This window comes from Talpa europaea (assembly GCF_964194135.1).
Source record: "Talpa europaea genome assembly, chromosome: 1".
Taxonomy (NCBI): domain Eukaryota; kingdom Metazoa; phylum Chordata; class Mammalia; order Eulipotyphla; family Talpidae; genus Talpa; species Talpa europaea.
The window spans coordinates 115,985,291-116,012,398 of record NC_140073.1 but is presented as its reverse complement, the minus strand read 5'-3'; positions in this window follow the sequence as shown (position 1 = coordinate 116,012,398).

Below are 27,108 nucleotides of genomic sequence, written 5' to 3'. Positions count from 1 at the left end.
ATGAGATTTTGGTATGAGGGGTAAAAGAACTAATTTATTGTGCAAGTAGGATTTGCTGTGTAGTTTTTCTTGTGTACATACTGAAGTACCAGCATTGTGGTTCATGCTTAGCACATATGATCAGGAAGGATCCAAGTAAGCTTTTGAATATGTTGTCCCTTGGGTTTGTGGTGGTGGTGTTTTTTGAATCTCCTATAGTTACTCTAATCAAAGAGAGAAACATATATCATTTTATTTGGAAAGAGGATTTAAATATAGATACAACCTTGTACCTTGATCTCCTTGATCTGCACATCATTAATTCACACATATTTCCCTCAGTATTCACAGAGGGAAAGTTTTTTTTTTTTTCTGACCATAGGAGTTACAAGAAATATTGGAGATATATATTTTTAGACAACTAGTAAGTGAATTGAGTATATTGTACACTTAAAATTTTTATTTCTTTCAGTTGTGATGCTAAACTAATATGAAAGTTGATAAAACTCTAACCATAATGCAGCAACTCTGAAAACACCTTATTTTTCTTAGCTTATTAAATTAGTTATGATATAAAGTATTTCTTCTTTTAAATACTCCAACCTAAAACTTTTTTTTTTTTTTATAGAGGCATGTTTATTTATTTATTTGTTTGTTTGTTCTGTTTACACATGCACTGGGCACAGTCAGAAGCGCGGGAGGGTGAGAGAATTCACCAGAGCCAGAGCGGGGAGCAGAGCAGGCAGAAGGACCAAAGTACACTGCTGAGGGGAGCAGCGGGCGACAGGAGAGGTCTGCGCGCCATGTGGGACCCTCCTCTGGTGGCCGGGGAGCAGCCGGGGATCGAACCGGCGCTGCAGAGGCCGCGGGCAGCTTCGCAACCCAGCGCTCAACCGCTGCGCCACCGGGGAGGCCCTCCAACCTAAAACTTTTATTTGACCTGTTTCAATGTCAGTTCTCAAGCCTTGTGTTATAACTAAAGATCTCTAAAAGAAGGAAAATAATCTTTATATTTATTATAGTGTCTAAATGTTACAGAGTTTTCTTTCTAATGTGAAAACTCTTTCTCAAGAGGAATGCAAATACTAAGTGCATAAATGTGAATACCCTCAAAATACCTTTCAGATAAAGCAGTGTACTTGCAGGAGGAAAACCAAGGTGAGTCAGCTGTCTCTTCATGTTCTGCTCTCAGAACAGTTAACTGACTTGTTTAGTGACCTTGACCAGGTTGGTCTAACTCCATTTTCATTTTCCCTATTGACAATGGAATTTCTTTTATAAACGTGCTCTCCCTGAATGTACTTTGGAAGAAAGATACTATGTAAATATCAGTGAAAGATAAAATTTCTTGTCTCAGGAGTGAACTTTAATCTGATATGAGAACACAATTCACTGGGATTTTTTTTCTTTTTTTTTTTTTTTGACCTTGTAATCTTTAACAAAAAAATTAAAATCTGAGTATATTTCACTGAAGTACTTTGAGGTAAATGACTGAAAGTTTATTACCATATATGAATTGAATTCAATATAGATTCTTTTAAATATGAAAATGTGGCTTAGCAAGTTGGCAGCTGGAAAATCCTTGCTTTATTAGTTAGCAAATGATTCTGGGTTTTATCACATTTATTGTCAATCTCAGTATTTGGGTGCCTAGGAATTCAAAATTATATGCTCAGCTAATCCTTTAATTAGCTCTCATTCTGTCTTACATGATTTATAGCCTAGTAGCTCACATGTAAAAATGATGTATGATTTAATGAAATGGAAAGGTAGACTAGGTTCCCACCTCTAAGAGTTGAATGCTTTCCTCTGGCCAGTGACTGCAGCGTTGGGGGCAACAATGCAGCAGTTTCATTCCTTCATTTATTGACACAGGGACAGAAGGTCTAGTTTGCTAAGATTTGTGCTTGTTTGCAAATATATATATTTTTTTCATTAGGAAACAAAAGCATTGGGCCTCCCCTGGTGGCGCAGATGTTGAGCGCTGGGTTGCGAGGCTGCCCACAGCCTCTGCAGCGCCAGTTCGATCCCTGGCCACCGGCAAGGGTCCCACAAAAAAAAAAAAAAAAAAAGAAAAAGAAAGGAAGAAAGATGAATTCCTCACAGGATGGGATGCTGGAAGGTCAAAACAAAAGATTCTTCTATTGTTACATTGACATTACCATGGTCAGATTTGGGTCCTGAATCTTAATAGCTCAGGAGATTGATATTGTGGGCACTCTGGGAATAAGTCAATGTCCCAGGAAGAGACTCATATTAAATAAAATTAAAAAAAAAAACAAACAAAAAAAAGAAAACAGAAGCATTGATTCAGGTGTCTTGAAATAGTCTTATAAGAAAGATGAGAGAAAGTATCGACTAAAATTCTCTTCTTTTGCATTTTTATTTTATTGCTCTAAATGCAAATATTGTGAGGCAAGCAATACAGCATCTAATCCACAGGGTTTTGTGGTGTTTTAGCACCATTGGTCCATTAAGTTCGTAAGTGTTTATGGAGTTCATCAGGCTTTGATCCAGCCACTGGGTTACAGCAGTGGCTAAGAGAGGCCAGGCCCTCTCGTGGGAGGGCTGATAACAAGCTGATAAATAAATGCATAAATATGATTATTTCTGACTTGTGCTATGGGTGGGAGTGAATGCATGAAAAGCAGTTGTAAATGGTGATTTGAGAGAGCATGCAAAGAGTGAAGAGCCGCTCTAGGGCTGGTGTCAGGGAAGGACAGCCCCCTCGCCTGCTTCCCCAACCCCACCATCAAGACCCATGTGATGGGAAACCTGGCAAACACCAGGATCTGGAGGTAGAGCTTCCAGAGCAGAGGACACAGAAAATGAAGTTTAAGGAGGAACGAGCTTGCCGGTCATGAGCAATAGAAATAAGGAGTGTAGGGATAAGAATTAACATTTTTGGGACCTCCCTGGTGGCACAAGGGGTTAAGACACAACCTATGATGCTATCCACAGCCACTGCAGCACAAGTTCCATCCCCGGCCAGGGAGCTGCCCACATGGCACAGCAGACCTCTCCTGACTCGCCCGCTGCTCCCCTCAGCAGTGTATTTCAGTCAGTCTGCCTGTTCAGCTCCCTGTTCTGTCTCCGGTGAATCCTCTCACCCCCACACCTCTAGCCTGTTCCCCAGTTCTTGTATGCATGAATAAATAAATCTTTGATAAAAAAGAACATATTTGGGCAGGAGAGGTAGGAGCTGAGATTGAGTGAGGCAGAGAGCATAGGGCCTTAAGGTAAAAGTAAGGAGGGGCAGGATGGTGATTGGAAGTGCCACATTCCAAAGACCTTTGCTCTGTCCCCAACAGCACCCCACAGGCACTGTGGCCCACCTGTTTAATTTATGCGTACCCCATTAAGACTAGACCCCACCTGAATAATATGGGGATTCTCTAGCCAAAACTCGTAACAGTCTCATTACCTTCAGGGTTCCTATCCTCCCCCAACAATATTTATTTTGTGGACTCACGGATACACAGAAAATTTGCAAGAACCCTCTCTGTGTGGAATCACCAAACTGGTAACATTTTGTTGCTGTTGCTTTGTGTCTTCTCTCTAGATATGCATCCGGTATTGTTTAGTTTTGCTAATGTATTTCAAAACTAGTTGTTTGACATCATGGCCTTTCACCTTTACAAGTTTCAGCATCTATCTGATCATGTCCCAGCCTATGTTGAAATTTCCCAAATTGTCTCCATCACATCCTTGGCTGATTTTTGCTGGCCAAGTTTCTTTTGTTTCCTGTAATTCAGAGCAGCCCCTCAGCTTTCTTTGTTTCTTATGGTATTGACATTTTTGAGAAGTGCAAGCCAATTGCTTCACAAAATCTCTCTCAAATTGGATTTGTCTGATATTTCCTCATGATTAGATTTAGCTTAAATATATTTGGCAAGGTGCTGCATAGGTGGTGTGTCCATCATACTGCGTAAGATCATGTGGATCATGATGCTAGTTTGTCCCAATGTTGATGATATTAAACTTGATCACTTGGTAAAGGTGTATCTGTCAGATTTCCCCCATTGTAAAGGTATCTTTTCCCCTTTGCAATCAATAAATAATCTGTGGGGAGAGACTTTGAGACTCTGTGAATATCTTGTTTCCTAATAGCTTTCTACCTAATGATATTAGCATCCACAGATACATCTTTCTAGAATTGCTATAACTATGGTGGCTGTGAAAATGATGACATTTTATTTCTCATGTTCATTTTGGACCCATTAGTTGGCTGATTTTTTTTTAAGATTCTATTTATTTATTTATACAAGCACTGGGTACAATCAGAAGCGCAGGAGGGTGAGAGAACTCACCAGAGCCAGAACGGAGAGCAGAACAGGCAGACTGACAATACACTGCTGAGGGGAGCAGCGGGCGGCAGGAGAGGTCTGCACACCATGTGGGACCCTCACCCAGTGGCCCGGGATCGAACCAGCGCTGCAGAGGCTGTGGGCAGCCTCGCAGCCCAGTGCTCAACTGCTGCGCCACCGGGGAGGCCCTAGTTGGCTGATTTTTATAAAGAAAAAATTTTCCTCTTCTTACCCCTTTAAAAAAGTCAGCATGGACTCAAGATTAAAAAAAAATACATTGTGTTATAATACATTCCAGTCTTTATATGTTTTGATACTATGATTGCCCCAAAACTGACCTTTTCAATCAGTTTTTAAGCACTTCTTTTTTTCCTAGCATAGAAAGTGGTTTCAGGGGCCTCCCTGGTGGCACAGCATTTGAGCGCTGGGCTGCGAAGCTGCCCGCAGCCTCTGCAGTGCTGGTTCAATCCCCGGCCGCAGGCAAGGGTCCCATATGGCGCCACAGACCTCTCCTGCCATGCCCGCTGCTCCCCTCAGCAGTGTATTTCGTCAGTCTGCCTGTTCTGTTCCCCACTGTGGCTCTGGTGGATTCTCTCACCCTCCCACACTTCTGACTGTACCCAGTGCTTGTATAAATAAATAAAAGGAAGGAAGGAAGGAGGGAGGGAGGGAGGGAGGGAGGGAGGGAGGGAGGGAGGGAGGGAGGAAGGAAGGAAGGAAGGAAGGAAGGAAGGAAGGAAGGAAGGAAGGAAGGAAGGAAAAAAAGAAAAAAAAAGAAAGAAAGTGGTTTCAGGCATTGTATTTCCCTATCCTAGACCAGGAGTCATTTCTCCCAAATGGCTTGGTTCCTTTTAGTAGAGTAAAGTATTTTGAAACCAGCATCTTGGAACTGGATGTATTTATTGAAAACTGAGTATTGTTGCTTTCAGCATCCTTGTTTCTACAGATAGCTCAGTTGTGGACAGGACCAGTAAATACACACACACACACACACACACACAGAGAATCATGAGTTCACACTAATACCTCTAATTCTAATCCAACACTCTAGCATTCTTTTACTCCTTCCCCCATTTTGTATCTGTATGTCTTTTCTCCCACAGAGAAAACCCTAGCTCCCAGCAGTATTAGTATATTAATATTAATTTGTGGGTACAGTAACCCCCTCCCCAAATTTTATAATTGCTACACCAATACTAATACCAAGCTCATTGAGTTCCACATCTTGCCACAATTCTTCTTGTACTTAGAATTATTCATTCGGAATATAAAATCATATACTGTGTTCAAAATTTACCTGCATTATATTTGTATTTTCTTCTGTATGTTTATGTTGTCTATTTGATATATAACTAGGTTTATTATTTTTCTGTTTAAAAATCAATGTTATTTTCCCCCATCCTTTATTATTTTGACTTAACTTACTGAGTTGTAAATATTAATCTGATTTAAAAGTCCAAACTATATAAATCTGGGTATATTCAATATTTCCAAGTATTAGAAACACCATTGGTGATTTTTAACTTTAAGCTCTATTAAGACAGCAATGTGTCCTACCTGGTGGGCCCTACCTGGTGGCACAGTGGTAGCACAGTGGTTAAAGTGGTTAAAGTCTCAGCATTATCACACTATTGCTAGCCAGTGCCACATGAGTTCAATACCTGGCCAGGGAGCTGACCCACAGGCGCAGTAGACCTCTCCTGTCTCACCCACTGCTCCCCTCAGATGAGTATTTCAGTACATCTGCCTGTTCTGCTCCCCACTCTCTGGTGAATCCTTTCACCCCCTTCCTGCACATTTGGCCTATACCCCAGATCTTGTATGCATAATTAAATAAAAATAAATCTTTAAAAAAAAAAGAGAGATAGCAATGTGTGTACTAACCAGTAGTTAGCAGGGCAGCTTTATCAAAGTGGCATAATGAATATCAGTACACTTGCATAACTTTAAAGGACGTGCAGATGATAATTCTTTTGATTCTAGCATTAATCATTTGCCTATTTAATAGTTAATTTTTTAAATTTTATATACAAGCAGTTTATACTATCTTTTTAAGCAGGCCACTATGTATGTGTTCCCATTTTGCATTTTTATTGTGTTTTTAGGTGTGCAACTCCTATGCTAACTCTTATTTGTGAGTTCTGAAATAGTTTCAAAGGAAAGTAAAAACATTTTATTTATAAGGTTTTTCCTTTCATTCTCCTGAAGTTGTCAAAATATGGGCAAATTTGGTGAAACAAAACTGATAATTGTATTCAAATATTCAATTGTGTCTAAGTAAATTAAAATTTCACAAAGCACCCAATTGAGAAAAAAATACATAGTTTTGAATATTTCCAGGTTTTTATACCTAGAAAAATGTATAATAATGGATTGAGCTGACTTTAGAGAAGCAAGAAGATAACTTTGAAAACCTTTTTATATAATATTGTCATTTTGGGTCCAAACGAGAGGAATTTCACATGCATAAACTGTTTCTTGTTGAAGGTAATGTCAGCAAAATCACTTCTGTTCTTTGCATGGTTCATTTACTCATGCAACAAAAATTAATTTTAGTTATGTCTTGAATATTTTCTCTAAGCATATCTTACTTTAACCTTTGGATGATTTCATTATTAATGTGGAATGTGATGATTATTATAAAATGTTTACTTGACAATTTAAGAGTGGTAATATAAATAGTCAAAAGAACACGCATACACTGGCATTTACAAGGTGGCCTGAATTTGTATTAACAGTCTTTCAGAAATGGGGTGGTGAGGTGCTTGGTGTTGGTGCTGGCTTGTTTTCCTGATTTGCTAGACTAAGTTGAGCTGGGTAATAGAGACAATGTCCTAGAATAGTATTCTTTCTTTTTCTAAAAAGGAATGATTTTTAAAAGCCCACAAAACTTCCTCTTCCATATTCAAATTCTACTTTTGAAAGGTTCATGTTTATTTGCATTTTAAGGAAGCAAATACTGACTCAGGAAGGATTAAGCTCCTTTCAGCCATATATACTATAGTCAGATATATTTTAATTTGTTTGTTTTCTTTGTAAAACCTAGAGTTGTTGCAGCAACATTGCGTTTTTAAAAGAAGAGGTGAATATTTTGTAGCACATAGAGAACTTCAAGGAACATTCTGGGATGGGTGCCCAGTGTAGTGGGGAAGAGATGGAGTAGGCAGCTTCCATAGGAGGAGGGGTATACTTTGTAAACATAGCACAAGGCCGGACTTTTCCTGTTTTTACTTTTGCATGGGGCTGTGTTTATCCACAATCACCCAAGATACCAACTGGAATTCTTCCTAATTCCAACACAATTTGACTTATCTGACTGTTCTGCTACTCGGGGACTTGTCTATCTCTGGAAAGAGACTTTCACAGAAACTTCAAACCAGCAGCTGGATGTTACACTAAATACTGAGTTATTCTTGCCTAAATTTAAACAAAACTCCACAGCCTATCATAATTTTTCATGCCTTATGGCTGAATTATTTTTCTTTGTTAAAAGAATTGCTAATCTTTAAGTCCCCAAATTTATGAATCAGAGAACTAGATGGTATTCAGCAGTTCTCTCTAGGAACCTCTTTAAATTGAGGTTCCAAGAGACAGACATGCTTGGGCTAGGAGTGACAAAATGTAGACCACAACGCTGGTCTCTGTGCTCCCAGCCTAGCGCTTGGCTTCTTTGCTTATATAACTATTACTTGTTATAACCAAAATGACATCTTTCTTTTTTCTTTTGGAAGGAGTTTTTGAGAAATTTTCAGGGCTAAGAAAGCATTAGTATCTATTCGTGTGGAAGTCTGCTTTGGAAAATTAAGAAAGATTAGACTTTAATTTGATGTAAGTATAGCCAATTACACATAGATAGGTTTAAAAAACACTATTTAGTTGATTAGTCCATTTTTACCTATTTTTCAGGTGATCTAATCTGATAAATTTAAAATCCTTAGGAGACATGTGATTTTATTGGACTTCACTTTGCAATGATGTAACAAAATAATAATAATAATAATAATAATAAGGGGGCGGAGCAACATGGCGGCGAGGAGACGCTGCCAGTAAGATCTCCCATTAAAAAAAGTTAATAGGGAGGAAAAGCGGCAGGTCCCAGTGAGAACTGGGACACGGAAGATAAACAGACGACTCCAGCAAACTGCCCAAAAAAGAAAGTTGCCATAAAAGAGGACGAGAAGGGAGGGAAGCGCAGAACCCTGCTCCCCTCCCCCGCCCACAGAGGCGGCACTCTCCGACCGGCAGAGAGGAGGAAAACAACAAACCAAAACGCCCAACAAGAAAAACGGACGCAGCAAGTGGGACTGTGAGTGGAAAGGAACTATTTCAGCCACCACACCCCGTGAACGGGAGCTGAGGCGAACCCTGCAGGATCCGCCACGGAGGTGAGCTCCAGGCGCCATTAAAGAGAGCCCCGCCCCCCAGGAGGAGACCAGCACCAGCACACAGCCCCGGCCGCCCAGTAAGCTTGCGCGAAAGCGCGCCCGGTAAGCTTGCGCGAAAGCGGCACTCGGATTGCAGCTGCCCAGGTCCCCGCGCCTGCGACCTAGGCTTGCGGGGAGACGGCGGAGGCCCTCCCTGAGTGAGCAGGAACAAGGCGCCCAGGCAGGGGAGCGGGATTCAAAAGGCGCCATTCCCGCGCCACTGATCTGGGCTACAGCCCGCGTCCTGGAACTGAGGACTTTGGAACTGAGACCCGGGGCACGAAATTAGGGGCGTGGGTTCCCCACGACGGTGGGGCACAAGGCAGACACAGCACCCCAAAGCCGTTGAGGTGTACCCTACCATCCCCGCTCTGCTCCCTGTCCCAAGGAGTGGAAAATCAGCTCCCCAAGGGCTCTAGGAGAGATCTCTGGCACCACCTAGCTACTTGACCCCAGCACAGGCTACTGAAGGAGCTAGTGGCCAGCTGGGGAGTTAGCCCACACCGGGCCCCTTCCGAACAAGTAGTCTGAGCCCACAGGGAGAGCGAGCACCCACAGCCGGGGCAGACCAGGCGCGCAGAAGAGTGTGCCTGAGACCAGAAGCGCAGGGAGTGTGTCCCACATCACCATTTTAGAACAGGGACATTTCTTTAGTAAAGACTACCTGCAGAAGGCTTCCTCAGGAGCCAGAGGTGAGCGGGGGGGAAGTTCGCCCACGCCAGACCCCCTCTGGCCTGCAGTCCAAGCCCAGAGGGGAGCAGGAACCCACCGCCGGGGCAGACCAGGCGCACAGGGGAGTGTGTCCCCACATCGGCATTTTAGAACAGGGACCTTTCTCCAGTAAAGGCTGCTTGAAACTGACAGATGACTCCTGGAAGAACCAGAGGGGAACAGAGAAGCCCACCCAAGATGCCGGCCAGTCCCAACAACACAGTGTCCCAACGCATACAGCAAATTAGAAAACAGACAGTAGGGAGGAGAAGAACCACACGCAACCTAGCAACTCTCCAGAGAAAAAGCACACCACAAAAAGAAAGCCAGCCCCCAGATTGCAACGACAATAACTTGGAAGAATTTCTGAGCCTTCCAGAAAGAGAATTTAAAATTGCCGTGATTAAAAAACTGACAGAAGTCATAAAGGAAAACAATGATAAGGGAAAAATAATCAACGATCAGAAGAATGCAATTGAGTCCCTAGAGAGGGAAAGCAATGGTCAGAAGAAAGAAATTGAGTCCCTAAAGAGGGAAGTAAAAGAAATGCAGGAGATCAAAGAATTAATGGAAGAACTAAAGAATTCTGGGAAAAGCAATGAAAGCAGAATAGATGAAATGGAAGAACGAATAAGTAATCTTGAAGACACAGAAATAAAAAGAACCAAAACAGAAAAGGAAAGAGAAGTACGAAGGAAAAAGAACGAAGAAAGACTTCGGGAACTATCTGACTCCATGAGGAAAGGAAATATAAGAGTTATAGGAATACCAGAAGGAGAGGAGAGAGATGTAGGAACAGAGAAAATATTCAAAGAGATAATTGAAGAGAACTTCCCAAATGTGAAGAAGGAGCTGAAAATTGATATACAAGAAGCAAGAAGAACACCAAACTTCCACAACGAAAGGAAAAATACAGCAAGACACATAATAGTAAAGCTCCCAAGAATCCAAGACAAGGAAAAAATAATGAAGCTGGCAAGAGGGAAGAAACAGATAACATTCAAAGGAAAACCAATCAGGCTGACATCAGACTTCTCCAAAGAAACACTACGGGCAAGGAGAGAGTGGAGGGACATAGTCAACAGACTCCAAGAAAACAGATGCCAACCAAGAATACTCTGTCCCGCAAAGCTCTCCTTCCTCTTTGAAGAAAGAATATGGACCTTCCCAGACAAACAGAAACTCCGGAATTTCATTGCAACTAAACCCCCACTCCAAAAAATACTACAAGGAGTCCTAAAGCCAGAACCTCAGAGGGACGAATAACAATGAAAGAAGGCCAAAAAAAAAAAAAAGTTATTAAAAGAATAAATAAATAAAATCAAAGGAAAGACAAACACAATGGCAAATACAGATGTGAACATATCAATATTAACTCTAAGTGTAAATGGACTAAACTCTTCAATAAAAAGATACAGAGTTGCAGCCTGGATTAAGAAACAAAACCCAACCTTTTGCTGTCTCCAGGAAACACATTTAGCTACAAAAGATAAAAATAGGCTCAAAGTTAAAGGATGGAAAACAATCCTACAAGCAAATGGACCAAAAAAGAAAGCAGGAACAGCTATACTTATATCAGATAAAACAGATTTCAAACTCAAAAAGATAAAAAGAGACCCCAATGGTCACTACATTATGATCAAGGGGACAATACTTCAAGAAGAAATAACACTCATTAACATATACTCACCAAACGAAGGAGCACCAAAATATATCAGACAACTGTTGTCCTCTCTGAAAACAGACATCAGAGAAAACACATACGTAGTGGGAGACTTCAACACACCACTATCAACAATGGATAGATCAACAAGACAAAAAATAAGTAAAGAAACCAAAGCTCTAAATAAAGACCTAGAGCAATTGGGCTTAACAGACATCTATAGAACACTAAACCCCAAAAAAACGGAGTACACATTTTTCTCAAGCGCACACGGATCATTCTCCAGGATCGATCACATACTGGGGCACAAGACAAACATCAACAGATACACCAAGATTGAAATCATATCAACCATCTTTTCTGACCATTAAGGCATCAAACTAGAAATAAACCATAAAAAGAAGGCAAGGAACTTTCCTACCTCATGGAGATTAAAAACCACACTACTGGAAGACCATTGGACTAATGAGGAGATCAAAGAAGAAATTAAAAAATTTTTTGAATTGAACGACAAGGAGGACACCAATATCCTAAATGTATGGGATGCAGCAAAAGCAGTAATAAGAGGAAAATATATAGCAATAGAAGCTCACATCAAGAAACAAGAAAGAACGCAAAGAAACAACCTAATCTCGAAGCTCAAAGATCTAGAAAAAGAACAACAAAAAAACCCCAAAACCAGTAGAAGAAAAGAAATAATAAAAACCAAAGCAGAAATAAATGAAATTGAAACTAAAAAAACAATCCAAAAGATCAATGAAACCAAGAGCTGGTTCTTTGAAAAAATCAATAAAATAGACAAACCCCTAGCCAGGCTCACAAAGGAAAAAAGGGAGAAAGCACAAATAAACAGGATCATCAATGAAAGAGGAGAAATCACAACGGACACAGCAGAAATCAAAAGAATAATCAGTAACTACTATGAACAGTTATATGGAAACAAGTTTAACAATCTAGAGGAGATGGACAAATTCCTACAACTCTACAATCACCCAAAGCTAGATAAAGAAGAAATAGAACACCTAAACAGACCAATTACAATTAGCGAAATTGAAATGGTAATCAAAAACCTCCCCAAAAACAAAAGCCCAGGACCTGATGGATTTACAAATGAATTCTACCAAACATTCAGAGACGAATTAGTGCCTATCCTTCACAAACTCTTCCAAAAAATTGAGAAGGAAGGGACAATACCAAACACGTTCTATGAAGCCAACATTACACTAATACCAAAACCAAACAAGGACAACACAAAAAAGGAAAACTACAGGCCAATCTCCCTAATGAACACTGATGCAAAAATCCTCAATAAAATTTTAGCTATCAGAATCCAACAATGTATCCATAAGATAATTCACCACGACCAAGTTGGATTCATTCCAGGGGCACAAGGATGGTTTAACATCCGAAAATCAATCAACGTTATCCAACACATCAACAAAAAGAAATATAAAAACCATATGATAATATCAATAGATGCTGAGAAAGCTTTCGACAAAGTGCAACACCCATTCATGATAAAAGCCCTTGAAATTCTTGGGATACAAGGAACATACCTCAACATCATAAAGGCCATCTATGACAAGCCAACAGCCAGTATCATTCTCAATGGTGAAAAGCTGAAAGCAATTCCATTAAGATCTGGAACAAGACAAGGATGTCCATTCTCACCATTGCTTTTCAATATAATACTGGAAGTCCTAGCCAGGGCAATAAGACAAGAGAAAGACATCCAAGGAATCCAAATAGGAAAAGAAGAAGTCAAACTATCACTATTTGCAGACGATATGATATTATACATAGAGAACCCCAAAAACTCCACAGAAAAGCTAATTCAACTCATCAATCAGTTCAGTAAAGTGGCAGGATACAAAATCAACACGCAAAAGTCAGTAGCCTTCCTATACACAAACAATAAATCTGAAGAAGAAGAAATCAAAAAGACCATCCCTTTTGTTATTGAAACAAAAAAAATCAAATATTTGGGAATAAATCTAACAAAAGAGGTAAAGGACCTATACAAAGAAAACTATAAAACACTGTTAAAAGAAATAGAAGAAGACACAAAGAAATGGAGAGACATCCCCTGCTCATGGATTGGAAGAATAAACATTATTAAAATGGCCATCCTTCCAAAAGCAATATACAGATTCAATGCTATTCCAATCAAAATTTCAATGTCATTCTTCAAAGAAATAGAACAATTATTGATGAAATTCATATGGAATCACAAAAAACCCCGAATAGCCAAAGCTCTCCTGAAAAAAAAAGAAGGGAATGGAGGCATCAGACTCCCAGACTTCAAACTATACTACAAAGCCATAATCATCAAAACTGCATGGTATTGGAACAAGAACAGACATACAGACCAATGGAATCGAATAGAAAATCCAGAAATAAACCCACAGATTTATGGTCAACTAATCTTTGACAAAGGAGCAAAGAATATGCATTGGAGCAAAGAAAGTTTGTTCAATAAATGGTGCTGGGAAAACTGGGTCGCTACATGCAAAAGAATGAAGCTTGACCACCACCTCACACCATACACAAAAATCAACTCAAAATGGATTAAAGAACTAGACATAAGACCTGAAACCATAAAATATATAGAAGGAAATATAGGCGAAACACTACGTGATTTGCACATCAAAGACATCTTTACAGACACATCACCCAAAGCAGTGATAGTGAAGGCAAAGATAAACAGCTGGGACTACATCAAATTAAAGAGCTTTTGCACAGCAAAAGAGACAATAACAAAAACAAAGAGAAACCCCACCAACTGGGAGAACATTTTTGCACCCAACACTAATGATAAAGGACTGATCACAAAAATCTGCAAAGAGCTGATGAGACTCAACAACAACAAAGAAAATAATCCAGTCAAAAAATGGGCAGAAGAGCTTAAAAGAAACTTCTCTGAAGAGGAAATGCAAATGGCCAACAGGCATATGAAAAAATGTTCAACATCACTTGTCATCAGGGAAATGCAAATCAAAACTACCATGAGATACCATCTTACACCAGTGAGAATGGCACATATTAAAAAAACTAGCAACAACAAATGTTGGCGAGGGTGTGGAGAAAAAGGAACTCTTCTGCACTGTTGGTGGGAGTGCAAACTGGTCCAACCACTGTGGAAAGCTGTGTGGAGATTTCTGGACCTACTAAACATAGAGCTTCCATATGATCCAGCAATTCCACTCCTAGGTATTTACCCAAAGGACACAGAAACATCAATTCCAAAGAACACCTGCACCCCTATGTTTATGGCAGCACTGTTTACAATAGCTAAGCTTTGGAAACAGCCCAAATGCCCAAAAATAGATGACTGGATCAAGAAGATGTGGTACATATATACCATGGAATATTACTCAGCATTCAAAAAAGATAAACACATGCAATTTGCTGCAACATGGATGGCGCTGGAAGGGATCATGCTCAGCGAAATAAGCCAAAAAGAAAAAGAAAAATACCGGATGGTCTCACTCATAGCAGGAATCTAGAAAACTTAAATAAGGGACCAGGAAAATGAATAACTATAAGAAAGTGAAAATCAAAATCAACAAAAAACTATGAACCAGAGACACTTTTAGGGGGGCGGGGGCGGGAGGGGAGGGATTGGGGTCAGAATGGGGGGCTGCAATTGTATGGGGAATATAACAATAAAATTTATAAAAAAAAAAAATAATAATAATAAAGCACACCAGAAAATGCAGTGTAGCGCTGTGGTTAAGAGTGCTTGATAGGGGGTATTTAGTCTGCCTGCTTACATTTATTATCTATGTAAATTGGGAAAGTTCATATTTCCTTATCTGAAAAACAAGGATTACAATACCTACTTTGTGTGGTTATAGGAGGATTAAGTTGAATAACACATAAAATCTGTAGCAAGGTTCCTGACACTTTGTAAAAGTACAATAACTGTTATCCCTCATCACTGTAATTATTATTATTGATGCATTCTGGAAAAGGAAGTCAGTATAGACTTGGAACTGAAGTTTAGAATTCAACTACTGTTTCTCTGGTTTTCCAATTTTTTTTTTTCATTTTTTTAAAGATTTATTTATTTGTACAAGCACTTGGCACAGTCAGAAGCTCAGGAGGGTGAGAGAATTCACCAGAGCCAGAGCGGGGAGCAGCGCAGGCAGAAGAACCGAAGTACACTGCTGAGGGGAGCAGCGGGAGGCAGGAGAGGTCTGTGGGACCCTCCTCCGGTGGCTGGGGAGCAGCCGGGGATCGAACCGGCGCTGCAGAGGCTGCGGGCAGCTTTGCAGCCCAGCGCTCAACCGCTGCGCCACCAGGGGAGGCCCTTTCCAATTCTTTAATATTCTATTTTCAGATATTTCAACTGCTGGAAAAAAAATTCATTTAATTTCATTTATTAATAGATTTTTTTAGGTCAGTTTTGGGCTAACAGAAAAACTGAGGAGAAAATACAGAGTTCCCGATACCACCTCTTCCACTCCTTCATTTTTCCCTGTTGTAAACATCTTGCTTTGGTGTACTACATTTGTTTTATTGATGCATTGATAAATTGAGATTTATACATTACTATTAATTGAGCCCATAATTTACATTGGGGTTCACTCTGTGTTACACTGTTCTGTGGGTTTTGTAACATGTGTATTGTTATTCATCTTTATAGTATCATACATAATAGTTTCTCTGTGGTAGAATTCCCCTAGGCTCCCCTTATTCATCACTCTCTTCCTTCCTTCCCTCTCCAATCATCAATAGCCATTGATCTTTTCTCTACCTTCACAGTTTTGCCTTTTGCAGAATGCCATATGGTTGGGTCATACAATGTGTGACCTTTTCACATTGAATTCTTTCCCTTTTTTTAGATTTATTTATGCATACAAGCACTGGGGTACAGGCCAGAGGTGGGGGAGGGGGGTGAGAGGATTCACCAGAGACAGAGTGGGAAACAGAACAGGCAGGTTGACTGAAATACACTGCTGAGGGGAGCAATGGGCAAGACAGGAGAGGTCTGCTGTGCCATGTGGGTAGCTCCCTGGCCAGGGATTGAACTCATGCTGCAGTAGCTGTGGATAGCATCATAGGTTGCTTCTTAACCCCTTGCGCCACCAGGAAGGCCCTCACATTGGCTTCTTTCACTTATCAGTGTGCGTTTAACTTTTAACTTTTCTCTATGTCTTTTCATCTCTTGATTGTTCATTTCTTTTTATTACTGAGTAATAGTCCATTGTCTGGATATACCATGATTGGTTTATCCTTTCACCTATCAAAGGATTTCTTGGTTGCCTCTAAGTTTTAGCAGTTATGAATAAAGCTGGTACAGTCATTTGTGTACATACTGTTTTATTGACAAAAGTTTTTAACTCATTTGGGTAGTTAAGAGTGTGATTGCTGGATGACATGGTGAAACTTTAACTCTGTGAGAAACTGCCTGTCTTCCAACATGATTGTGACTACACCATTTTAAATTCCTGCTCGCAGTCAGAGATCCTGTTGTTCTACAATCTCAACACATTTTGCTAGTGTCAGTGTGTTAGCCATTCTGCTAGGTTTTAACCATTCCAGTAGATGGGTAGTGGCATGACTTCTTTTGTTTATTTTGCATTTTCGTCATCACATATGATAATAAGCATCTCTTCCTTTGCTTATTTGCCATCTGTGTATATTTTTTGGTAAGATATCTATTCAGATCTTTTGCCCCTTTTTAATTGGGTTGTTTCTTTTCATATTGTTGAATTTTAAGGGTTGTATATTTTTAAAACTATTTCTTTATCTGGTATGTTTTGCAAATATTTTCTATTAATCTGTGACTTATCTTTTCATTTTCTTAATTGATTCTACATAGAGCAGAAGTTTTTAATTTCAATGAAGTTATCATTCACTTACATTTCACTTGTTTTTTTCTCACCTGTTTTTGGTGTTGCATCTAAATCTTCATCACTAAAATACACGATAACTGAATTTTCCTCTATGTTATCTTCTAGAAATTTTATAGTTTTGTGTTTTAAACTTATGTCTGTGATCTGTTTTGAGTTTGGTATAAGGTTGGTGTCTATATTCTTTATTTTTTTTTTTTTTTTGCATGTGGATAGTCAGTTGTTAGTTTAATTTTTTTTTTTTTTAGTAAGTGAATAATGTTAAGAAATTTAGCTTTTCTTGAAGATGATCCTGAAAGCAAAGAAGGAAGTACAGGTACATAGCATTATAAGTCAACTTCTGTATACACTACATTGAGTTCTCCCAGATATTTTAATCACTGAAGATATTTATAAGAAGATATTTTAAGCACTGTGAATATTTAATTTGTTTTCAGTGAACAAAGCCTTTTCAACTATGTGGAGAAATAGTATCAGGAACATGGAGTAGTTTATCAGTGAAGCATTTTGACATGTGGTCTTTATTGCATTTTTTATTATATTTTATGATGGTTTGGAAAGACTGGAATGGTGCATATGATGGTTGTATTCCTTAATTAAAGCCTAGTCAATAAAATGTTTTGTATAGTATTGTTCAAGCACTTTCATAACTTTAAAAAAAAATCTATTCCATTGTTTGAGTTATTAGTTTGAAGGATTGTTGTAATGTTTGACGCCCTCCCTCTGTCTTTCCTTCCCTTTCTCCTTATTTCCTTCCCTCTGTCTCTTCTTCCCTTTCACCTTCTCTCCCCCTCTATCTTTCTTTTTAAATCACTATGATTAGCTAACAGTCCTTAACATCTGCTGACATTGATCCTAGGAATATATATATGAGATGATCTCTGGAAAAATTTTTAGGCATAGAGCCCAGACAATCCATAAAACACATATATTTCAAATCATGCAAGTCTTGTGAAATATTTTCAGAAAAACATCACCGGTGCTTTTATTACATCTACCTGTTTCAAGGGAAGAGTTCTTTATCTTCTGTTCATTAACCTTTAAAAATAAATTCGTATTGAAGGAATTTGGGTTGATAACATTACGTAGAGTTAAGGTGTACAGCATTATAATTCAACATCTGTACTACTCCATCATGGTCACACCAAAAACCTAGTTTCTTTCCGTTGTCATACAGATAATCCCTACTACCCACTTCACTCACAACCTCCCTCCTTCAGCCCCCTTTCTCTCAGGTAATCACCAGTCTGTTCTCTTTAGCTAAGAGTTTGTTTTAGCTTTGATATGTCTATTTGCTTTGTTTCTTTACATTGCAGATATGAATAAAATGATATAGCATTTTTCTCCTTGAGAGTTATTTCACTTAACATGATACTGTCAAGTTCCATCTATATTGTAGCAAACGGTACGGGTTCATCTTTTTTTTTTAAAGTTGAGTAATATTCCATTGTGTATGTATAGCACATCTTCTTTATCCAGTCATCTACTGATGGGTACTTAGGTTGTTTCTATAACTTGACTATTGTAAATAAATCTGCAATGAGTAGCAGGGTGGGTGGCTATGTCTTTTCAAGTTAGTGTTTTCGTATTTTTCAGATAAATACCCAGAAGTGGAATGGAAGGATCAAACACTGCATTTCTAGTCTTAATTTTATGAGGCATCTCCATACTGCTTTCCATAATGATTATACCAATTTACATTCCAAACAACAATGTATCAATGTACCCTGCTCTCTACATCCTTTACAACATTAGTTTCTTTTCTTTCTTTTTAAAGTTGAATTCCTAACAACATCTCAAAGGCTTATATTGATGTGATTACCATTTATGTTGTCTATCATGTTTTATAGTTTCAAGTCTCACATTTAAGTCTTTAATTCATTTTGGATAAATTTTTGTGCATGGTATATATAATATAGGGGTCTATTTTTATTCTTTTGCATCTGACTGTCCAGCTTACTCAAGGCCACTTACTGAAGAGGTGGTCCTTTATCCAATGTGTGTTTTGGGTTCCTTTGTCAAAAAATACTTGTCCATATATGTGTGGGTTTGTTTCTGGGTGCTCAATTCTGTTCAGTTTATCAGTGTGTCTGTTTTTATTCTAATATGATATTTTAATTGATATTCATTTAATTAATATGATACTTATTTAAATAATGATATTTAATGAATATGATATTTTAATATGATTTAGAGTCAGAGTTGATAACTCCATATTGCTCTTTTTGTCAAGATTGCTTTGGCTATTCAGAGTCTTTTGTGGTTCTATACAATATATTTTAGAATATTTTTGTTCTGTTTTTGTGGAAAATGCTGTTAGGATTTTAATAAGGATTACAGTGAGTCTGCAGATTGTTTAAGGATCTTGTAATGGTTTGTATTTTTTAAACTCTCAAACTTCATGAAAACTAAGAACCTTTTCTTCTCCCAGTGTTTCCTTTTAGATTCTCTGACACATTCCTTTTAGCAGAAATGTTGCCATTAACAGTATGATGGTTTGATTCATGTTGAAGCAAAGTAACTAAAAGATAAATTTGAATAAAGGATTTATTCATTTAAAAATATTTCTTAATCAAGAAACAAAGCAGAAATGGGTTCATGTTGTACTTCAAACAAATAGTTTCCCCCAAAAGGCCATTATCTCCAAATAATTTGTGATGTGGTGGGCTTATTAATTAATCAATACACAATTTAATAAAGTTTAAATTTCAGTCAATCTGTTCTTTACAGGACTTTTACCTCTTTTTTAAATGATTTTTCCACATATCCTTATCTTACATTGCTTTTGAAAATACCAATGTTTGAAAAAGAAAAAAACACTGGGTAAATCAGGCAGACTCAGTAGTTCCACTAGTATGTATAACTATGCATAGTTATACTAGGAATATAGTAGTGAAAATGCATAAATAAGTGCCAAAACACAGGATGTTCAGAGCAGCATCATTTGATAACCCCAACTTGAAAATGCTGAAGTGCCAACTTACAGTCGACTGAATAAATAAATCATGATATATTCATACAGTAGAATCCTACAAAGAAATGAAAATAAATCATTTACAAATATATACCAAAACTTATACAAAACTTACAAAAGAACAAATAATTGCATAATTCCATTCACAGGAAGGTTAAAAACAGGCCCATTTTTAGAAGTGGGGAGGGTGGTTACCCTTGAGGTATAAAATGGTTAGACAAGGACATATAAGAAGATTCTGGGGTTTTGTAAGATTGCATTTCTTGATCTAATGTTAGATACATGGGGTATGTTTACTTTATGACCATTAATAAACTATATTATTTATCCCCTTTGCTTGTATGTGTATATATTAGGTTTTAATAACATGCTACAAAAAACCAATATTAATATATACTTTGGCCTCGGTGACAGTGGCGTTTAATATGTAGGAGTTAATAAGAAGGACTTAGGAAATGTCAGGCCACCTGACTATAAGATATATGTTTTTGTTAGTTTATTTTAAAGAATATTTCATATTAAATAATAATATAAAGTATTGCTTATATTTTGTATTTCAAAATTATATATCAAATAAATTGTTACTTATAAAGGTATACACCACTAATTTTCCACTGAATCGTTTTCTTAAAGTGATATATGTGTTACAAAATCAGCTATAAAATAGTTGAAATAGTGAAAATAATCCTCCCTTAAAAGTCATCAAAAACTTAACTATAACTTATCTACAGGATAGAATTCTAATTTCTTGGGGAAGTGTGTAGGGACCACTGTGATCTGGATTCTCCCCAAGTCTTTAGCAATTCAGCCCTCCCTCCCTCCCTGCCCACTCTTATAACACTTTCTCTGCTTGCAGTTCTCTGAGGGTTCTTCTTCCACCCTGCCCCCCCACACACACTTAACACTTCTTTGCTCTGACTGTTCCTTGTGCCTTCCTTCTCCCCCTCACTCCCATTTATTTATGCATTTTTCACTACCATATACCTAGCGTTTAACACAGTTATCTGGCACATGGTGGATTATTAGTAAATTGAGAAAATCTTGAAAAATTTATCGGTCTCTAATAGTATACTCTATCACTTTATCTCCTTAATAATTTTATCTCTCTGTTAGGTTTTAAAATCATTACAGGTATGATGAGTTTCCAATTTGTCTACTGTCTATTGAAGTACTTACAACATGGTAGAAAATTAGGAAGTGTTGAATGGATGAATGATTTGAGTACTTTGAACTGATACATGAGCCAGATATCCACTAGTCTTTGATATATATACCTTATGAATTTTAACTTCAAATTTACCTTTTATATTACATTATTTATAAATATCAAAAACAGTTATTTATTTTTAGTATATATTATGTGGTAGGTGTGAGACAGAAAAATCTAGACAAGCATTTTATTCTGGATAATTTACATAGCAGATTTTATAAAGCCCACAGTTTACCTATATGCTTTGTAGAGAAAGATTTCACTATGGCCCTCTGCCTTAAGGGAGGGTGCTGCATTAAAGCCACCTCACAGGAACATTTTTGCTTTTCAGCAGAGCTATTAATAGAACTCTTGCTTCATAAGGATGGATGGGGATGGAGAAAGTGGTGTCTCAGTATTTTTAGAGAAATAAAATCAGTCCTCAGGTTAGAGCTGAAATGTTATCTTTTCATTGTTAACAAACCTTCCCCATCCATCCCTGAAGGAAACCCATGAGTACAACACAGCCCTTGTTTGCTTTGTTGTTGTTTTATTTGTGACTTTATATAATTGTATTAGAAACAGAGCACTACTAGCCCTTGTGGAATGCTCTTTCCCTTCCTATTGCCTTCAGAAAAAAATTTCCCTGTGCATCTAAACATTGAGCTCATTCTTGTTAAGACAATTACAAATCCTAAACTATTACACGTGTGAGAGTGATAATTACATTTTGGATAGCTATATTTTATGCTTCAATTTATCAATTATCTTCTAATTTTAGACTCATTTCCAGGTCATGTGGCTCATAGTTAATGTGAAATTTTAAAAGGAGTATACCCCAAATTTATTCTCACTGAAACCTGCGGAACTGAAGGAAGAGACAGCATTGGGACACTGACAATGAGTTCTAGAGTCCTGGGAGACAGGGGAGAAAGCTGGGCTAGAGAAGATGGGGAATCATGAAGGAGGGAAGGAGGGTTGCTACCAACTGTACTTTTCCCTGTTACTTCCTTGAAAATGGCAGCAACCAGTCACAAAGGCTCACGGTGATGTAGGGCTTGATAACAGTACAATGAAATGCAAAATGCAGAAAGACTCATTCCTGAGTGGTGTGTGAGTCATCTTGTGGGGACTTCTGCTTTAGAAGATTATTAAAGCTGAGCTGATAAAGTATAGTGGAAGCTAACTAAATCCGAGTTGTAATATAAACTCTCCAGTAATTTAGAAAAGAAGAAATGAGATGTTTTTCAAGCTGGCCTTTATTCTTTTAAAATACTTGAGTATAATTCACTTTGTTAATTTGTATTGTTTACAAGGAAATAATTGTAATTTTATAACAATGTTCTTCAGATTTACTTCAAATTATCAAATCTGAAGTGTGCTTTAACCTCAGCTCAAAGCCTCTAAATATTTATTTTTAGATTAAATTAGATTGAACAAATTTATAATTTATTTTCATTTGTGTCACTTAATTTTTTTTTAAATAGGAAATGAATAGCCATCAGGACTGAACTGGCTTTGCTTTTGTAAATCGGGGATTAGGATTTGTCTGTCCTATAAAGGACACACAGCATTTAGATTAGACATAATCTGTATTGCAATACAAAGGCCATTCAAGTCAACTCAGTGTCCAGTGTCTGTAAATACCATATGACCACTGGGTCGTCTAGGGAAGAGTAATAGCAGAAAAAAACCTCATAATGATGAGTTTTAACCCATATCCCTAACGCATGACAGCTGTGGCTTCAATGAATTTTCTTTCAGAATTTAGAAGTGATGCTGTATTTCTTACAATGGGATATATTGAGCTATGTTTCTTACTCACCCATAGATTTTGTCTATTTTAACTACTTTTATTTGATGCAGTAGTTTTCTTGTCTCCGTTTCTTTTAGCACATAATATAGGTGCTTGACATTTGTTTAAAATTAGACTGTGCATAAAATTTATTATTACTCCCTTGAGAGTGAAAGTAAGTATTACTAGCTGGTACTCAGGGATAAAAGGCATAAAACAGGTATCATCTGAGTAAACTGGTATATAAAGCCAACCTATTTAAAAGCTGTATATTTAACTTTTATTTTTATTCTGCAATAGATTATAAAATCACAGAGGAGAGATCATAGAACTATATGCTTTCCAAGTATAATTTAAAATGTATGGTGCTTTCGAAGTGAAAAACAAAGACAAAAAAAAAACATGGGTTTGTGGTCACAGTTTTTTTTTTTTTTTTTAAGATTTATTTATTTATTTATACAAGCATTGGGTACAGTCAGAAGCGCGGGAGGGTGAGAGAATTCACCAGAGCCAGAGCAGGGAGCAAAACAGGCAGAAGGACCGAAGTACACTGCTGAGGGGAGCAGCGGGCGGCAGGAGAGGTCTGCGCACCATGTGGGACCCTCCTCCGCTGGCCGGGGAGCAGCCGGGGAATCGAACTGGCGCTGCAGAGCCTGCGGGTAGCTTCACAACCCAGCGCTCAACCGCTGCGCCACCGGGGAGGCCCAATTTTTTTTTTTTTTTTTAAGATTTATTTATTTATTTATACAAGCAGTGGATACAGTCAGAAGTGTGGGAGGGTGAGAGAATTCACCAGAGCCAGAGCGGGGAGCAGAGCAGGCAGAAGGACCAAAGTACACTGCTGAGGGGAGCAGCGGGCGGCAGGAGAGGTCTGCAGGCCATGTGGGACCCTCACCGGCGGCCGGGGATCGAACCGGCCCTGCAAAGGCTGCGGGCAGCTTCTCAGCCCAGCGCTCAACCACTGCGCCACCAGGGGATGCCCCACAGTGAGTTTTTTAATGTTATGTTTGTTTAAATATGATTCATCAGTTATATTTTCTTCTCATCTATGATTCCAAATGTATTGAGTTAGTCTAGCAAGCATGTATTCCAAATGCCCTTATTACTATGTTTTACTAATTTCGTTATTCATATTGCACTGATCATGAAGAGAATATTATGCTTTCTCTGTATGGGGTATTGTGAGGAATAGAATGTATAGAAGACTCATACCCTGATAAATGACAAGGGTTTAGTTTTGTTGTCAGCATTTGATGATTTTTATTAAGTGGCTCTTCTCCCTGCTAAGTATAGTACCCCAAATTTCCGAACTGTGAAGTTTGGGTAACACAGACCTTTCCTCCATTTCCAAAATGACCCTGATTAGCTTAAGCATTCAGAGTTTTCCATTTCCTTAGCCACAGTGAACTTTTTAGTGATGGTCATATGGCTAAGATTTTACAACTACACCGAATAGTGGAATTTTAATTGACTATTGGGGAGACAGACACCGACTTTCCTACCTGAAGTAATTTAAACTGTAGTTTTAGGAGCCCTAAAAGATTTTCTGAAGATCAAAACAAGGCTTATGGTGAATGCAACAGTTGAGGTCAAATTCAATTAGAAAGAGAGTCTTGGTGACATTCATTGTTCAGCTGCTAAATCAAGCCAAATCCTGTCACTGGAATTTTTTTTTTTATGAACATTAGCTCTTGCTTTTCAAAAATAACTTTTATTACTCAGGCTTTTTGTCTTGGAATGTTGGTTATTTGCAACTAAAGAGTTCTTAAGAAATACAAGATTCAAAAGTAATTGCAAACCATTTCCTTTGTAAATATTTGAAAAACATTATTTGAGAAGCGTCATGGCTTGCTATTTCTATGATCAATATAAGAACATCTTCAAGGCTGGATGTTGGGTTAGGGAAGTAGAAACAAGATGAATTGTAAAAATTAAAGAAAAATTATACAAGTCAGTACAAAGAGAACAATGGGAACAAAGAGAAAGGACCGTTAAGGAAAATGTTACAGATACACTTGATAGTGAATCAAATTTTCACAAAAAGCTAAGAAAAGTTAAAAGTGAACTCAGCTTTGAGTCCTTGGGTGCCTGGATATGATAGCCAGAAGTAGAAGTAAACTTGTCTAGTCATAGCAAGCATCTTCATCTTTTAATATATAATTAAAAGTCACCTGTTTGTGAAACTTGCACTGCAGCATAGCAATTCTATCCTGTATTTTATGTAACTGAAGAATTTGATTTGTGAGGACAAGATCCAGGCAGAAGAGTAGGTCTTTCTCATTACCTCACTCCTTCATATCACTTATGGAATCAAGGTTAGTAAATTGGAATATTTCTTTATGGGAACTTTACAAGCAGTACAAAGTTATCTATCCATTCATCATGAATTTTGAGTTCTTGAATACTTAGCTATTTATATTGCTCTTCCACCTCTCCCCTTTCCCAAGTGGAGAGAACCCTGTAGATGAGATTTTCTGTGTGGACCTGAAGCCTGCTTTTTCCCTCACAGCCTTCAAGATTATATAATCTCTCACAGAACTTTAATCTCTTCATAGCACTTTAATTTTTTTTAAATAAAAAATCCAAGACTGGTACCACAACTTATATGTAATGGATGGCTTACTCTCAGAAGCCTATAATTCCTGTCTTGCTGTGCTCATTTTTGTGTGACAGAGAATTATTCTTTAGAATGGAAAAGGCATTCCAGTGACTTAAATTTTAGTGCTTAACGATCTGGAATCTTTGGTCTTTCACCTAAAGGGGATAGATCTAGGTACACTCTGTTCTATTGCTAAAGGGTATTTACATGCCAGCCTTAGTTCCAGATTAAAATTCAAAAGTCTAGTGAATTTAGGTTCAGTATGTGGAGGTCACATTCAGAACACAAGTATCCTTCATAACTTAATGCCTTCTATGAGTGCAGGACTGCCTGATCACTAAGTTTTGTTTCTGTTCTGCTGATAATTACAGTTATACTGAATCACATATTACAATTTTCACCATGATTACCTTTATGCTATCCTTGAACTTTAAAGTACTTTATCTGAAGAAATTGGTTTTATATGTTAGTCTATTGCATTTGGTAAAATCTAGTTTTGAGGAAAGTGATGTACTTAGCTCCATTAATTTAATAACTATAAACTGAGGAATGACCTCATACTTGAAAAATATATGGTTAATAAAACAGGTGATCAATGCTCTTAGAAGAGGAGGATAAAAATCTGTTAGTCCACTCTTTCCTACTGTCTTTTTTAAATCACTGGGTTCACCAGATTTTTTTTTAACTCAATAGTTTAGTATATTATGTATTTTAGAAATCTAGTATATAGGAAATTTTCTTTTGTGGGAAACCAAGAATTTTAAATACTTAAATAAGAAGAAATTCTGTAAGCTTCCTTAAAAGTCACCATTTCTTTAAGAAGATAAACATAATGAGTATATTGCTGTTACTTTCTTATAAGAAACCTTGTATTATATAGCAGAACATAGTGAATTTTAGGCATGTGCTATCACCAATGAGTTATCTTAGTTTTGTCTCTTTAGGTATGATAGAGGCATTTTATTTTTTAGACATCTTATTTGGTCACTTGATCAGATTAATAAATTATGAACAATACCAATTCATTAGAATAATAATAATTATGAGAAGATGTTTTCCCTGGGAACTTGTGTTTGGAATATCTCATTAATCATATTCTGCCAGAACTTTAGTCAAGACTGAACTGGGAATGCTATTTTACCTGACATATACCAAGACAGGAAACAGGTTGTCATTTAGTCTGTCGTGGGTAAAGTACATCTTAGTAAAATGTCTAGATGAGGAATGACATCTTAAAATTGCTTCTTAGTTTGATCTCTGTCAATGGTCTGAAGAATTGCATGTGAGGGTGTGAAATGTTCTCACAAAAAGTAGAAGTCGTTTAGCAAGAGTATTGTTTTTGGTTTAATGTGTGGTTTTCAAATCAGTGGATATAGAAAGTGAAAATAACAGAATTCTGTGTTGCAGGCTTTATTTATTTTCTTAGCAGCCGCTATCTTTTTCCCAACTACCCAAATTCCCTATTCTTCCTTTGTTGGCTGTAAAGAATTTTCATCGCGAGCCTCTTTCTAATCATTCCCAAAATGCTCATCTCATGATTACTACCTTAAAAACACTGGAAATAGGTGGAAAGAGAGGAGGGAGTGCCAGAGAGAGAAATTGAGATGTA